This window comes from Anas acuta (genome assembly GCF_963932015.1).
Source record: "Anas acuta chromosome 2 unlocalized genomic scaffold, bAnaAcu1.1 SUPER_2_unloc_1, whole genome shotgun sequence".
In the NCBI taxonomy this organism is placed as follows: domain Eukaryota; kingdom Metazoa; phylum Chordata; class Aves; order Anseriformes; family Anatidae; genus Anas; species Anas acuta.
This window is the reverse complement of record NW_027075980.1, coordinates 75,016-92,111: the sequence shown is the minus strand read 5'-3', so window position 1 is coordinate 92,111 and position 17,096 is coordinate 75,016. Positions and strand designations below refer to the sequence as shown.

Sequence of the window (17,096 nt, the reverse complement as noted above, 5' to 3'; positions counted from 1 at the left end):
TTGGAAAGCCTTCTATCACATATACCTTCCTTTGGCTGAAGGTACACACAATTGGAGCAGTCAGAGTGTAGTTTAGACATATTATCAGACTCACAGGCATCAGCGGCAATAAAAAAATCAATTACAAGTTAGAAAAAGCAAATCACCATGAGGGTGGTCAAGCTTAGGAACAGGAACTGAATGAAGCTGTCGGATCACTGTCTTTGGAGATACTAAAAAAAAACACAGACAATACTACTTAATAACATGATCTAATGGATTCTGAATTGAATGGGGATGCTGGACTATTTGTCTCCAAGGCGACTTTTCAAACCAAAATTATTCTATGATTTCTTTCTATACTCAGATAACAGTCTTTCTATACTCAGATAACAGTAACAACTAATACATTCAGCTGTCTTTTATTATCTATAAGATTCAATCTTATCCCAGTAGATGATGACCACAGTTATTCATGCTTTTGAACAACTGCATTAACCAACCATGCTTCAACTTTACATAATACAGCAGAGTATCTCCTCAGCAATGTGTTAACCACAAGAGCATCAAACTGACCAAGTACTCCTTACACTGGCTTCTTTGGATAAACACCTTTGGATAAATTCTAAGTTATGCTTCTTACCTCCAGGGTGTGCACATGGAAAATACAAAGATCATCTGAAGTTCTAAATTTTGATGGAGATTGTCATAACCATCCCAATGGCACAACAGAACTTTCCATCATAAAGCAAATTTGCTTAGGCTTACTTGTATTTCAAAACATTTATTTGATCTTGCCTTTTCTAACAAAGATAGCAACCTACACGTTGAAAACAAGAACAACATAAAAACTTTATCAAAGGAAAATATTCCAAGACATACACAATTACACCAGAGAAGAGGAAAACAGCAAGACAAAGCAGAGATAAGTCACGTGATGGATGGATGATTGCTGCTGGAAACATCTACTTGCAGCTGAAACCACTGACAGATAAGAAACTACAGAGTTCAGATTGTTTTACCTCCATGGATGGCCATCCATCCTGCATTCTTTGTATCCCTAAAAGGTGTAATTCTTTAAGTCTTCAACTAAGCACTCAAAGTAAGTGGGGCATTGTAAATAGAATATTCCTGCTCCAGTTCCTTTCCTCCAAAATAGAGATAATCACACCATCACAGCCCAATTGAGTACTTAGAAATTAATTGATGTTTGTTGAGCATTCCAGCAGTATACTGATGAATAGCACGGCAACACCTACATGGAAGTTAATAACTCCATTCAGTCTGGTGCTTAAGTGGCGTGTGGTGAATAATGCCCTGGGCAACACAGTGAAGGATGATTAAAAGCTGTATTTACTGGTTACCTCCTCAGTTGGAACTCTCTCTGTCCTTTTGCATTGAGTGAAATAAGCTCCTTCTGAAAAATTTCCCACAAGGACGCTACTGATGTCTGTACAACCGTGCACATTTCCAAGTTCTGAAGACATCCCCTCCTGTCTTGGCTCCTTAATATTAAATTACGCTTTGTAATGCTTACACGAAATTATCATACAATACATGACCATACAGAAGGAAGCAAGACCCAGGAATGGACGGTACGGGATGCGCGGGCACGCCCTGACCGCGCTGTGCGTGCACATGCACCACGCATCACGGCTCACCCGGCCGCGCCCGGCCTTCCTGTACCGCTCGCCCTCGGCCACAGCGCCCGGCCTCCCCCCGCGCCCTCGCTGCAGGGCCCCGTCCCGCCGTCCTTGCGCTGCGCGGGCACCCGGGCGCCGCCAGCAGGATAAGCTCAACGAGCGCCGAGGCCACGTTCCCCGCCTCTGGAACATGGCGCCCGCGTCGCCCCGGCCCGGGCCCCGGCCCCGGCCCCGCCCCCGCCCCCGCCCGCCGCGGTGCCCGGGCCCGCCAGAACCGGGCTGCCAGGCCTGAGTCACCGCCGCCTCCCGCGGAGCCGCCTCCCGCCGCGCCCTCCCAGCCGCCCGGGCACCGCCCGGCACACAGCAGCCGCGGCGGTTGCCAGGCTGAATAAGATAGAACATGAAAGGCGAAATAACAGGAGCTGCCACGCCCGGGGCTGCGGGGAATCTCGCTTAACCCTTCTCAGCCTGCGCTTGAAGCTGGCTCCAACTCCACGCGCGGCTGCAGTGCCAGCAGGACAGCCCCTCTGCCAGCGGGGCCGGGGTGCAAATGACAGTGTACGGGGCGGGGGGGCCGCGCAGGGAGACGGGGGAGGCACGGCTATGGCCTCAGATACACTTTCGCACAGCACCCCCAGGGAGACAGGAGGGGCCGCGGGTACAGCCTCAGGTACTCTTTAAGGGCACTCCCAGGAAGATGGGGGTGCGTGGGCATGGCCTCTGGTACCTTTCAGAGGCATGCCAGTGCCCTGCTGTGGAAGAGGGAGGCCGAGGGTCCAGCACTCCAGTCACTCCTGTTGGGATGGTGCCATGGCCCAGGCCCTATGGGCGCACAGTGCACAACACAACGGTCTCCCCAGCATGGACCCCTGAGCATGACAAGTCCCTCCAGAGCCCAAACCCTCAATTCCAGGGCAGCTACTGGACTACGGTGTGCATGGGCCAAACCTGGGACTGGCAGCCAGGGTCCCTGCACGGCTGTCAGTACTGAGCCTGCTTCCCAGGCCTGCTCCAAGGCCCAGGCCTGAGCTGGTCTGACAGGCTCCGGGCAGACGGAAGGGAGAGGCCGCCTGCGGCTCAGGAATGTGCAGCCCTTATCTCTGGCTCCCCTGCAATCCTGGGGAGGGAATAACTCTCCGGAGTTTGCCTTTCTCTCGCTCTTACTCACCCTCTGCCCTGGGTGGAGCTTGATTCTCGCTGGATTGGAGGTGCCCGTGAATCAGGCTGCAGGCACGTCCAGGGGAGCGGAGAGCTGGAGAGCACGACCCACCACCTGCCCTGGCTCACCTGGGAAGGTAGGAGAAGTTCAGGCACCTCCTGGGGTACCTGAATGGCTTCGTGAAGTGGTGGGCAGGGGCTGGGGAGGTCCTCTCCTGCTCTTCTGCGCAGGACTCAGTGCTCAGGATTTGGGGCAGGGACTTTCTGCAGGTAGTTTGTGGGCAGGAGATGGCTACTTTGTGGGGCCGAAAGGTTCTAGTAGCAGGAGCTCCCATCTGTGCCATGACTGCAGTAGGAGGAGAAACCCAGTAGGAGACAGAAGAGGTGAGTGGGGAGGGAGAGTGCTCCAGCACAGTCGGACAGCACTGTGGCTAGTGAGGGAAGAGACCTGTTGTTTCTTAGGTAGCCTGATCAAAACTTATCAGTGAATGCTTCGCTGAGCCTGTGGCCCATCTCCTTTGAGAAAGCCCCAGGGAGGGTACATTTCCAGACTTAGCCCTGTCCTCAGGAAGAGATCTCACAGCTTGACTCAGCTTCCCACGACAGAGTCTGAGCTGGCCATCTCCTTGGACAGAAAACCCTGTAGGCATGTGTGCTCAGATGACTGGGATGAGGACTTTGCTGGTTGTACGGCTGGAAGAGCCAAGGTCTGCAGCAGGCAAAGAGCCATGAGACATCTGTTGAGGCCCACTGCACCCATACTTGCTTTGACCTCACTCCGCATGCATGGGTGTGTAGCTGTCTGCTGACATGGCTTGCAAGCAGCGACACAGACGTTCATGCACGTACATGTAAAAGCACAGACAGATGCGTGTGGACACATGCATGCACAGGCACACACGCATATAGCTAATTTTTTCCACAGATGTGAGCCTTCTGGTTTTGTGTGTGCGCAGAGAGGAAGGGGAAGGTCTTGTATTCGTGGCACTAAAATGACTGAGGTCAATAGAATTCAATTATGGCTTTTGTCTGGCCTAAGGACCAACGTTCTCTATCTTCTAAAACAGTTAGAGGGGAAGGAGACACTTGGAGAGGGACAGAAGCCTTTAAAAACCTTATTCTGCTGAAAGAAATTAATGCATGAAAGTTACAATAAGCTCAGCTGTAAATACAGGAGTAACAACTCTAGGTAACAAACCAGCCCCCAAGCAGAGCAGTGACACACTGCAGAACACAGGTGGTCGGTATCCCTTTGCACAGCTTACAATAGCATGTGTTTTCATTGAACAGTGAGTAAAGAAAGAGACAAGCAGTCAGAAAAAAGATAGCAATTCTTCACCCCTTTGCAGGGGCACAGGGTTGCAGTTTGGTGAGGCAAAGTTATTTTAATTTTGGCCTAACTCCCATTGATCTGGTGGGCTTCAGAGATGTGTATGAATTACTGAGAGCTGTATTTGCTTGTCGCGTGGCAATGCAAATAGGAGTATATTGAGGAAGAAAAAAGTTATGCTTATTGTGTGGCTGCAGGGAAAATTGCATGCCAAAAGAAAAAACAAAAATGTCATACCAGAGTCTGGTTTGATTGTGACAGTGTAGGATCGTGAAACAGGAAAAAGATACCTGTCTTTTCTTTCTCAGTGTTCAGGCAATCTGAATTTTCTGAGCAACAAAAATTTAGCCCCAAACCTTGTAGTATTGGACTTTTTTCTATTTTATAAGTGGAACACTTTTGGACTGCTTATCATGCCTCATTTGGCAGGTCTTAATGAGGAAGAACAGTTTTGTGAATAGATTTCTAAAATCTAAGTCATGGTATGGAGTAGAGTAAAGGCCACGGGTTGCATGCAGTTCTCCAAATTATGTGTTACATTATTTGGCCTTTTTCTTGAAGTTATACACGTTCACTAGTACATAAAGAAAGAAGCAAAAGGATTGACCGAACGAGAGTAAATTCGGCGTAAGTGTTGCCAGTGCTTCAGGTAATCTCTCTGTAGAGGCCCCTTTTGCATGCAGAATCACACTTCAGTTTTCGGTTTGTGTTAGCATACATAAGTAGCTGTAAACATTGAATTTCGGCCTAGTAACTTTCTGCAGGCTGGATTTACACATACCACTTCATGCTCTTTATTGCATAAGACAGTTAAGATTGACATGCTGTCTCAATAACCACTTCACAAGGAAAATTATGACATGTAATTTTTCTTTTACTTTTCCTTTCCATTGTGCTGCAGGAAGATCCCATGGACATTCCAAATGTATGGCTACAGCAAAGAATATTTTGTGGGATCCCTTGCACAGAGTAGCAAGCAGAGGGGAATGGGAGTCCAGCAGGTGGTCTGAAGTGCTGACCAGGTTCCCAGTTCTGCTCTGCCACATGCTGGTAGCACACAGTATGTTTACTACTCACCTTGGTCATTATATCAGTTCATAGGGTGAGCTAGCAAACATATGTAATACGGAAGATAAAGTTGTAATCTGTGGAAGCTCAGTGAACAAACTGATTAAATGAGTCGAAGCAGTGTTTTATCTAGTGACTGTGACTTCAGATGAAATTAAACTCCTAGACCACAGCAGGCTAATACAGTGTTTTTTAAAACGAGGACTGTGATTCATATAAAACCATATAGAGTAAAGAATTTGATCACATTCACTCAGATGCTTTGACATAGGGTGATAGTAGGGGCTGCTCAGATAACCAGAAGAGAAAGCCTATAGTTATACATATGGCATTGTAATAGGAATAACAAATTTCCTATTTTTATGTTCTAAACAGAAAGTTTAACAGTAACCCAGGCTTTGAGCCTACAGCCTACAACTAAGAGAACTTTAGAATGTGAACACAGAGACTTCAGCAGAAAATGCAGAAAGGAAGATCGAAAGAGGAAGGATAATTGCTGTGAGGATTTAGCAGATGCAACTGTGGCTGAGAAAGTGTCTAATTCACTTAGTGTGAATTAGTTAATGTACTGCCCACATTTCACGAGACTGTTCTGCGGAACATATCTAAGCCTTACTTGGTGAGAAGAGCAGTTAATAGGAAGGTAATTAAGTCTCCAGTGTGGTCCAGAATCCAGTGTTTTTCCAGCCACAGCTCTTGTAAAATTTCCATGGCAATACATTATTTCTAAACCAGGAAATTCTGGAGTACCCTTGAAAACTGAAAGATCTCTACATCAAGTTTCTGATCTACAAGAACATCACAATGAGATTGGCAAGTAAGAGGCCTTAAATTGAGAAACCCTTTCTCAGAAGAAGTTTAATACTTAGTATAGAAAGCTAGCACACACAGGAGTAGCTCTTGGAAAGGATGAGCATAGCTGTCACTATTAATTGACTGCTGCAGCAGGATTACAAAGCACTAGCCATCCCTCCATTACACAATGCAGAATTAAAAACAAACAAACAAAAAGACAGAAACACCTCAAACAGTATTCCAGGAGACAGGTCCACCCCCCAGTCGTTTACTTACTACAGCATTTTCTTGAGAGCAAACCAACATTTTCCATGTCGTGTTACCACAATGCCAGCCCAAGTAGTTTTACCGTAGGCAATACTGTTCTCTCCTAAAGCTGACCCTCCCAGAATGTTAGCAACCTGTTTTCCTATCTTCCTTTTTATCAAGCCAAATATAATTTTTAAATAGTTTGTTTGTAGACTTTGGGGGTTCAGAATATTTTGGAAATCTGAAAATTTTTCACAGCCCACCATAAGGAAATATGTGATGTCATTTAACATGACTGTATGGGCCAGCTGTGGCCTGCTCATTCTTGCCTTCTGGATCACAGTTTGAAAATCACTGCTTCACATTTTTCTACAGGATATAATTTTGATGACGCTCAAAATCACTGATTCATTTCTTCACCTGAGTTTGGCAAATACTGATTGTTGAGAGAGGTTTTGTGTCTGTGTTTGGAGACTAGCAGGCTAACGTAAATTCTTTTAAGTTGCCCTTCTTTTCTTGCTGTTATCCAGGGCAATGAAAAGACAAGGTGTTCAAAAGCTCAGCAAATTGTGCATATACTTGCATATAAATGTGGGGTCTTGGGCAGAGATCATATCTTACTACCCCTTTCCAACCAGTATGAGACAGCCTTTGCTTCCTCTCAGGCAGTTTCCTATGCTGGTGTATAGAACACTGTAAAGACCTCAGCTTTTGGGAGTGTCTTAAAGCAGAGAAGCAGGTCCGGCCAGGGAAGTCATCATTTGAGAGAGGCAGACTAAGAACTTGCCATGCAGGCAAAACACGTAACAACAAGCACTGGAGTCAGCACTGGAAAGGAAGATAGAGACAGCTTGAGGTGCTGAGGCATCACCGGGGGCTGACATCAGGCAGCAGCAGATGAGAGGGAAAGGAAACACTGAGCCAGTTTACTTTTGCTTAGACTGGAGAAATACAATCCACCACTTTTGATTCACACCTGGCACAGAGGAGAATGAAGAAAAATGCAGGTCTGTTTTTCTTTTTCTTTTTTTTTTTTTTTTTAATTGTAGGGCTTTATGGTCTTACAGTGATCATTCAGACAGCATTGTTGAGACTAGAATTTCATGGTGCTCTTCTAGAAAAAAAAAAAAAAAAAAAGTCCAGTGAAATGGAACAATGTCAAAAGGCATTCAATGATGCACAAACCAACAAGGTCTATATTTTTTCCATTTTCTGATCTTAGTTTTAGTCTGAAGGGAGGTTTTTTACATAGCTAGCTTTATCTGTCACTTTTCTCTCCTCTGCCTTGATTAAAGATTTCCTTATGACAACTTTTTTCTCTGCAGAGGTACTTGTAGACTGTGATCACATCATCTCATACTGTTTTCAGTATTAAGTGGGTGACATTCTCTGATCTGATAGCTTTACTGGATCACAAAACTGATTGCTAGTGTTAAGTATCAAACAAAGTCACTCCCAATTACACCAGTGTGAACAGAACCAGACCTCAGGCCAAGCCAGAAGGAAATTTCCCAAGGAGACTCTCTCCTCAAATCATCAGGTCCTGATAACTGCAAAGGGATAGCTGCATGCTCCTTTCTCTCCTCCTGTTTCTCCTCTGCCAGTGTGTTTTGGCTGGGGAGGGGAGCAATTACATTGGTAACTACATGTACAGAGGTGCACTGGCACAGGAGCAACCAATGCAGTGTCTTTGGGAAAGCCTAAGCAGATGGGTGGGGGAAATCTTTGCTGTTGAGAGATTGAATCCCGTCTCTCATCAGTCCATTTTATCTGCCTTCATCTCCTACTTGTTAAGTTTTCAAAACGCTCCTTCGTGCTTTCCTTTATCCACTGCCCCTAAGCATGGGAGGAGTTACTCATAAACAGCTACAAAGTCTGCCTTCCTTTTCTCCTTCAGCTTCCTCCTGAAGAAAAACAAGAGTCCCATATTACCATGCTAAAAAGTAACTTCTGAGGAGCCAGTGTACTGAATACTTGTTTCTTTATACTGCCTCTTTGTACCTGTCTGTGTTCTACTATACTTAGTGAAAGAATTTCTTGGGAAGGGACTTCTGTAGTTTGGGTTCATTCTGTGCCTAATATAGTAAAGGTCTCATTCATGACTGATGCTCTTGATACTTACAAATTTGTGAGCATGATTTTATGAAATCATAGAATATCCTGAGTTGGAAGAGAGCCACAAGGATCATTGAATCCAACTCCTGGGTCTCCAAAGGACCACCCAAAAAATCAGACTTTGTGTCAGGGAGCCTTGTCCAAACGCTTCTTGAACTCCAGCAGGCTCAGTGCTGTGGCCACTTCCCAGGGGAGCCAGTTCCAATGCCAGACAACCCTCTCAGTGAAGAACCTTTTCCTGATACCCAGCATGAACTGCACCAGTTGTAGCTTCAAGCCATTTCCTCGGGCTCGATGAATAATAAACAATTTAGAAAAACAGAGAACTGCATGAAATTCCAAGTAATAACAACTGCCTTCTAGAACAAAAAAATAGAGGACACTGTGAATCAACACTATTTTTTTACAGACTTAATGAAATGCCAATTCTATGTGACATTGCAGCTTTGTATGGGGAAAATGGGATCCAGTGTGGTGAATTGTCAAATGATAAATGAAAGCTAGTCTGGAATCTCTGTAAAAGTAAATTCACAACTTGCTTTCTCTTTATTCATTTACTCTTTATCGTGGACCGTGATGTTCTTTATAAGACTTTATCTGTCTCATGCATGCAAAAGTATTACTTTGCCTTTTCTTTAGGCATTGTGATGGTTCTTGTATTAAAAAACTCCATCAAAAAATGTTTTTCCTGTCTCCCTGTAGAAGCTAGCTGTAGTACACTGCCTATAAACCACATAATTCCAAAACTATTGATATGTACAATGATAAATTTGCACATCTCCCTGTTGTTCCTTTGCACCCTTTACTTGTTTTCCATCTGTTTATCATGTCTAATGGGGTCTAGGTTATGAAATCTTCTTAAGCAAGCACCAGTTTAATAATTGCATCTAGCAACAACGGGATTCTGACTCCCAATCAGAATCTTTTATTATGGCTGAAAAATGATTGAAACCAGCAAGTATACTTGCCTGTATCCACTTGGGATTCAGGAAAATTAGTTTCTTGCCGCTAGGACCATTCAGCAACAGCAGGACTGAAAGAAAGAAACAAACCATAGTAATCCTGTCCTATAAATCAGCAGGATAGTCATTGCTTCTTAGTGGTCCAAAATAAAATAGAATATTATGAAAGGAACACAACGTAAAACATTACTCTGTGCTGGTGCAGCCTCACCTTGAGTACTGTGTATGGTTTTGGGTGCCACAATATAAGAAGGATACAAAACAATTAGAGAGTGTCCAAAGGAGGACAAGAAAGATGGTGAAGGAAGATGTATGAGGATTAGCTGAGGTTTGTTCACTTCGTTTGTTCAGCCTAGAAAAGAGGAAACTCGGGGGCAATCTCATTGCTGCAGTTTCCTCACTTGGGGATCACAGGGACAGGCATTGATCTCTTCTCTCTGGTAACAGCAACGGGAGCCAAGGGAACAGCATGGAGCTGTGACAGGGGAGGGTCAGGGTGGATATTAGGAGATGGTTCCTCACTGAGAGGGTTTTTGGGCAGTGGAACAGGCTTCCCAGGGAAGTCATCATGGCCCCAAGCCTGCTGGAGTTCAAGAAGCGTTTGGACAATGCTGAGACAGGTGGTTTGATTTTTGGATGGTCCTGTGTGGAACCAGGAGTTGGACTTGATGATCCTTGTGGGTCCCTTCCAACTTGGGATATTCTATGATTACACCACTGTATATAAAGCCATATTTCACTTTAATCTTGCAGCTCCATTCCCATCATCTCAAAAAATTACACAGTAGAACTGAAAAATTCAGAGAAGAGAGTAGACTAGAGACATAGAACTGCAAACATGTAATAAACAGTTTAATAAGTTAGAGTTCTCCATTTAGAAAAGTGATGACTGAGGCAGGAGTTAACATATAAAATCAGAGGGGCACGATGAAGTTCAGTAGATACTGTTTTTTTATCAAAAGAAAAAGACAAAGAGCAAGAAGCAGATTCTAAAATAAAGGAGACTGTTCTTTATAGCTGAGCTGTAGAACTCCTTGCCTCTGGCTGTTGTAGATGCTGAAATTATATATGGGTTTGGGAAAACTGTATGTGAGTTTATGACAGTAAAATCCTTTGAAGCTGTCTACAGTCATTAAAGCATATCTGGCTCAGGAAGTTCTTGAATCTCAAGAAGCTAACGTTGAATTAGAGAAGCTGGTGAAGCATTATAAATGCTTGGCCTGTCCCTATATATTTTTCATGTCATCTGCTGTCAGACCCCACTGGAGATTAGATTCTAGGCTACCAAGACATTTAACCTGAACCTATACAGCTGTTTTTATGCTCTGTTCTCCCTTGGTCATTCAATTTCAGAAATATATATTAAAGAGAGGGTTCAGACATAGTGAGAATGAATTCTGGAGAGACTGAGAATTTTGGGATTCTTTATCTAGAGAAGCCAGAAAGTAAATAAATAAATAGAGATGAGGAAAGGGCAGGTGAAGTGCAGAGATGTGTAGAGGGGCTTTTATAGTAGAGATGTTTAGTGCTAAAGAACACAATACATAGGAGTATAGTACAGTACACCGTATGGAATGGGATTGGGAAAAAGTATAACCTTTCTGGAGGATTATGATCTAAATCAGCATCCTTTAGATGAGGAAAAGTCATCTCAGTAATTTACAGAGAGAAAATTGCTTGAAATATGTTGTTTTGAACACAGTTTCAGATTAAGGACATGGCTGCACACAAAAATGCTTTGTACTATAACACATCATCACAGAGTAACTATTTCATAGCAGCTACCTATATGCATGTACCCTTACTGTAATGTTCTCTGTTGTAAATGCAAGGTATTACAGTTCACTTGTGTTGAAGAAGTAATTGCCTTTCACTCATGACAATAAAAGTGCATGATAGGTACAGTGGATCATTAGGTTTCCACAAAAACAGTTTACTTCACAGTAATTGTATCTTGAATCTGTACCCTAATGGCCAGTTGTTAGTTGGATGAATATGCTAAAATCATTCAGTGGATAAAAGTACATTACTTTCAAAAGGCCATTGATAAGATCTCTCACAAAATTTACTGAAAATAAATAAACACTGAAATTGGGGAGAAATGTAGGTAACTTTGGAAAAGAAACTAACAAACCTAGGTGAAAGAGCACCAGCATGATGCATATTAACCAGCATAATGCAAATGAAACCACGTGTTGCTGGTGCAAGGTAATTTATACAAAAGAAAAAAATGATATAATGATATAATTATATACCCTCTGGCATTCAAGTGAATATGCAGTTTGGGTTGGTGATGGTGTGAGTATGTTTATTATAATGAGCCCAAATTTCTTCAAATAATCTAAATGACTACTTTCTGAAATATGATCAAAAATCCTACATTATGTTAACAGGTTTTGTGTGTTAGGTAGATAATGAAATAGTAATTTATTACTATTGATCATTAAAGAGAAGGTATTAACAATGTTCATTGTTATCAGACTTCCCAGCAATTGAGTCTTTGTCCAGTGCTGCTCAGGAGTTTGATAAGGAGTTTAGGTAATCAGTAAATAACCTGGTAACATTCAAGGTTAATGTAAAATTGGTCAAAACAGTAAATATCATTATATATTAAGTTGAAATAGTAAATATCATATATATATTAAGTACAACATCACAATCTGATTACTGGAGTTCCTGAAGAGGGTCCAGCAAAGGGCTATGAAGGTGCATAGGGGGCTGGAGCATCTCATAGGAGGAAAGGCTGAGGGAGCTGGGCCCATTTAGCCTGGAGAAGACAAAGTTGAAAGGGGATCTTATAAATGTATTTAAGTATCTTGAGGGAGGGTGACAAGATGTGGGGGCCAGACTCTTTTCAGTGGTGCCCAGCAATAGGACAGGAAACAGTGGGCACAATCTGAAACACAGGAAGTTCCGTCTGAATATGAGGAAAAAATTCTTTACTGTGAGAGTGACAGAGCACTGGAACAGGTTACCCAGAGGTTGTAGAGTCTCCTTCTCTGGAGGTATTCAAAACCTGCTTTGACATGATCCTGTACAATGTGCTTTAGGTGACCCTGCTTGAACAGGGAGGTTGGACTAGATGATCTCTTTCCAACCTCACCATTCTGTGATTCTGTTAAGTGTTTTTAATAGTAAGATGTAAAACAATACACATAAACCAGAATAAAGGTTAGAATTGAAGATTTAGTCATTTTACCATGAAATGTAGCGTAAGATGAAAGTCACTGGGAGTACACTGTTCCTTGTTTTGGTATTGTGATACAAAGATGGATTACATTTCCAAAGTTCAGATAATTCATAAGGAAAAGCCCCAAACATTGTCCAGGGGCAGTAAACAGGCCCTAACAAGATAGAAAGTTCAGCTTATCATGGAGAAAGCTGAGAAGTGATTTACTTGAAGACACAGAAGATCTGGTAATAGGTAATTTTTCAGTTTTGCTCATGGAGACATTCTAACAGTTAAAATCTGAAGATAAAGATTAATTTGACTTTGAAAAGAGATGCATTGTCACAGAAGGAAAAGTAAATGATTGCTGAAGTACCTTGCTAAGAAAATGGTTACTCAGAGATATCTGGTATTTTTAAAATAAAATCTATCTAATATATATTTAAGTACAGTTACTGGGAGGAATGTATTCACCTGTGTGAAAAAGCCTGCATTGTGTAGGCTGATAGTTTTGCTCTTTTTCCGCCCTTTGTGTTTGTACTTCTCTACTCTACCCACTCTGCTCTGCTGGATTCTACCAGTCAGAATTTCTGTATAGTATTGTGTGCTGCATGGTTATTGCTCTTCCATGCATATATTAAAATAAAAATGATAATCACTTCTGATATTGCAGGACTTGGAGTCACCATCCCTGGAAGTCTTTAAAAGACGTTTAGATGTAGAGCTTAGGGATATGGTTTAGTGGGGACTGTTAGTGTTAGATCAGAGGTTGAACTCAATGATCTTGAGGTCTCTTCCAACCTAGAAATTCTGTGATTCTGTGATTCTGTGACTTGTCTGAAGGAATCAGCAAGTACTTTTCCTCATGGTGCAACTAGATAAATGTATTGAGAGCTTTTCATGTTCCTTTGATACAGCTGACCACAGCTACAGGTAGAATGAGACAGCGGAATGATGAGTTGCAAAATTCAAGGCAGATTTTTAATGGCTGGCAATATTCAGTGCTAAGCTAACCCCCCTTCATGTACTCTTAACTTATTAAAAAACAGTTATGATATTGACTAGACAATAGACTTTTGAAAATTAAAATGCACACTTTAAAATATTGTTTCAAAAAATAGTCATCATTGGATAGGTTTGTTTTTAGCAGATTTTCAAAAATTTCAATGTTAGGGTTTTTCTCTATTTAGTATTTTGACCAATAAAATAAAAGCACTTGTGATAAAGCCTTTAGATACTTGATTATTGGGGAGGTCAATAAAAATAATAGGGCATGTATACAGAACACCTTGGGTCACTTGATAAACAGATGGATCACAGTTAGTTTTTACACATACTAAGAATCCATTTATTGTTTAGAAAAAGGAGATTGTATCCCAACAACCATTTCAAAACCTCATGAATATCAGAATAACCAATGAGGTCAAGTGTAATGCCATGGCAATATCCACAGATGTACACAGGAGTAGGGAGGCAGTTTTATCTTAAATACAGCATTGGTAAGAGAACAATCAAAATGCTGTGTTCAGCCGTCCTGGGTGCATTTTATAACAGACCATGAACAAAGTGCAGGAGAGCTATTACTACAGTTTGGGGGCTCGCAAAATGTCATACAGTGATTGTAGGATTCATCAGCCTTGATGTGGTAGTCTACTTTAATGTGAGACAATTCCTCACTTCACCGTATTGACAGATTTTGGTGGTTGGTAATAGGAGTATGGACACCAGTCATTTATGGAGATGCCTACAGTAGAGAGGCCTGAAGTTAGGTGGGAGCATTCTGCCCTACTGTAGATGTGTGAAAATATAATTGAAAAAGTGAAAAACCTGCTCTAATTTCTTTATCAGTTGTTTAAAGTCTGAAAATGCTGAAACCACATGCTCAGAAGGTTCTGGTATAATGTATTGAAGGGTTCAAGCTGAATCTTGACAGTGGATTGTAAAGAATCACAGAAGCAGGTTGGAAAAGACCTTTAAGATCATCAAGTCCAACCATCCACCTTCCACCTAAAACTACAAGTCACCACTAACCCATACCCCTAATGTCATATCCACCTGCAAGAATGGGGGCTCTACCACCTTCTTGGGCAGTTTGTTCCAAAGCCTAACCACCCCTTCCATGAAGAAATTCTTCCTGAAAACTAATTTAAACCTACCCTTGTATGCTTTCACTTGCCACCTGAGAAAAGAGACCGACCTCCTCCTCACTGCAGCATCCTTTCAGGCAATTGTGGAGAGCGATGAGGTCTCCCCCTCAGCCTCCTCTAGACCAAACAGCCCCAGGCCCCTCAGCTGCCCCTCACCTCTTTTTTTCCAGTTCCCTCACCAGCTTCGTTGCTCTTTTCTGCACACCCTTGAGCAACTCAATGTCCTTAAAGTACTGAGGGGGGCCCAAAACCAAACACAATACTCGAGGTGCTGTCTCACCAGAGCTGAGCACAGAGGGCCGTCACTTCCCTTGTCCTGCTGGCCACACTAGTTGTGATGCAGGCCAGGATGGCATTGGCCTTTTGGCCACCTGTGCACACTGCCAGCTCCCATTCGGTCAGCTGTCTAACAGCACCCCCAGGGCCTTTTCCAGACACTTTTCCCCAGGCCTGTACTGCTGCATGGGGTTGTTATGACCCAAGTGCAGCTCACGGCATTTAGCCTTGCTGAATGCCATACACACAGATGCGGCCCATCGATCTAGCTTGTCCAGATCCCTCTTCAGAACTTTCTTATTCTCAAGCAAATCAACAATCCCAGTCAACTTGGTGTCGTCTGCTAATGTACTGAGGGTGCACTCAATCCTCTTACCAATATCATGGATAAAAATATTAAACAAAACCAAGTACTGAGCTGCAGGGAACGCCACTTGTGACTGGCCATGAACTGTATTTAACTCCATTCACAACAACCCTTTGTATATGACAGGATAAAGGTAATCTTGGAGTTAAAAACTGAAGACTAAGAAGTGAAATTTTGGAAGACCGATTTTTAATGTGTCTAGGAGAAAGATTAAGAGAAGACTTGACCAAATGTGTCTGTATTAAGAAATGAATCTTGTCCCATACTCATTCAATTTTATCCATTTTATTGAGGGGATTACAAAGCAATTATTTTGCATGTGGACATTTTATACACTGGCATTTAGTTAACAAATCTGACTGTTGGGGAGCAATCCTTTTTCCTAAACTTGGATGGTTAGTGTCTTCTTAGGTGCTTTAAGGTATCTGAAACATGGCAGACGTGGCACAAGACCTGTGAGAGACTTGCACCCTTCCTGACCAGCAGATGGAAGCCAGGCAAGGTACCTTAGGGCATCCAGAGTGACATTCAACAGCTGTATGTAGACCCCTGAATTGCTCCCCTGGTTATAGTTTGTACTTTATTTATGTTCAGTTTACCTAATGCTTAAGGACTGCATACGGGGAAGAAGTTTGAAGTTTTCCTCTTGCTACTTAATATGGCTTGGGATTTTCTAAGACAACAGGGATTACACAGGAAATTAATTGGTGGCATATGCCAGCATGTTTAATGGCTTGAAAGAACTTCTCACGTCCCATACTGGTATGTTCTGCTCATAAAATCAAGTTTGAAACGTTTGCTGAAATTTTCTCCCAGGTCATACTGGCAGGATATAAGAGGGGTCCTTTACTTTCTTGTACAGTGTAGGGGCAGTATGCTTCCTGAGATATTTTTTCCAGATAAAGTTGCAGCTGCTGAAGGTGTGAAGGACTTTGGTGGTGTGCTTGATCTTTCCAGTTCCCTTCTGATAGTACGTTGCAGGTTTTATGGCTTTGTGGCTTCGGTACTAAGGTTCTTAACTTTTCTCAGTACTTGTCCTATGAATGGAAGAAAGGATGCTTTCAGTGGCTCTTCTCAAACTGATTGTTTGTCACATGGCTGCTCACAACTCCGAAAGCTGGAATAACTGATTTATATGAGCTCTTCTACTGTAAACATATACAATTCAGTTGCTGAACTATAACTCCAATACAGAACATCACATTACCCTCTATAAATACCCTCAAGAACATCATGGTGGTGCCACATTATTTTTTTTAGCAACTTAATTTTTCACTAGATTCCCCACAACTTGTGTCATTAAATTTTTTAAACAGCGACTAGCAAATTGAATAAAGTGAAATTCCTAATGTAATTGAATAAATAAACATATAAATAAGTAAAGTTCTCTAATAACAGTAGTTACAGGTTTCCATATACATTTGGTACATTTTCAGTTTGTGACTTGGTTTCTTCGGCAGTTACAGTAGTTCAGATTTCCAAATATATGGTGTAAAAGAAGCTGCTAAAAAGAGATGTGCAACTGAAGATCAAGCAACAGGACAATCCACTTCTTGGTGTTCCTCTTTTGTTTTGGATGTTACCATAATCTTCTGGGAAAATCCAGCCTCATGCAAGAATACTAATAAATAACGTGTGCCCTAATCTTCCATTACTATGGATTCAGGAAATCTCACAAGGTATCCGGTGAATTCCCATTAAAGGAACAAAGGCATAAAAGCAAAGAGTAGCCATCTAACTTTAATAAGAGTCTTTGATAATGAGTTCTAAGGAAGTAAGGACCCAGATGGGCTGTTCATTTCATAGAGCTCTCTCCCTGATTTTGCTTCTTCTGCTAA

At 42.4% G+C, this 17,096-nt stretch overlaps 1 protein-coding gene across 2 annotated transcripts in view; it reads left to right on the top strand.

Moving 5' to 3' along the window:
- Window positions 1–2,079: 2,079 nt before the first annotated feature.
- FAM83H (family with sequence similarity 83 member H) overlaps window positions 2,080–17,096 on the top strand; it is a 30,433-nt gene continuing 15,416 nt past the window's right edge. For both annotated transcript variants that reach the window (XM_068668084.1, XM_068668085.1), the window contains exon 1: window positions 2,080–2,917. The gene's annotated coding sequence lies outside the window, so the exon portion shown is untranslated. The remainder of the gene's footprint in view (window positions 2,918–17,096) is intronic.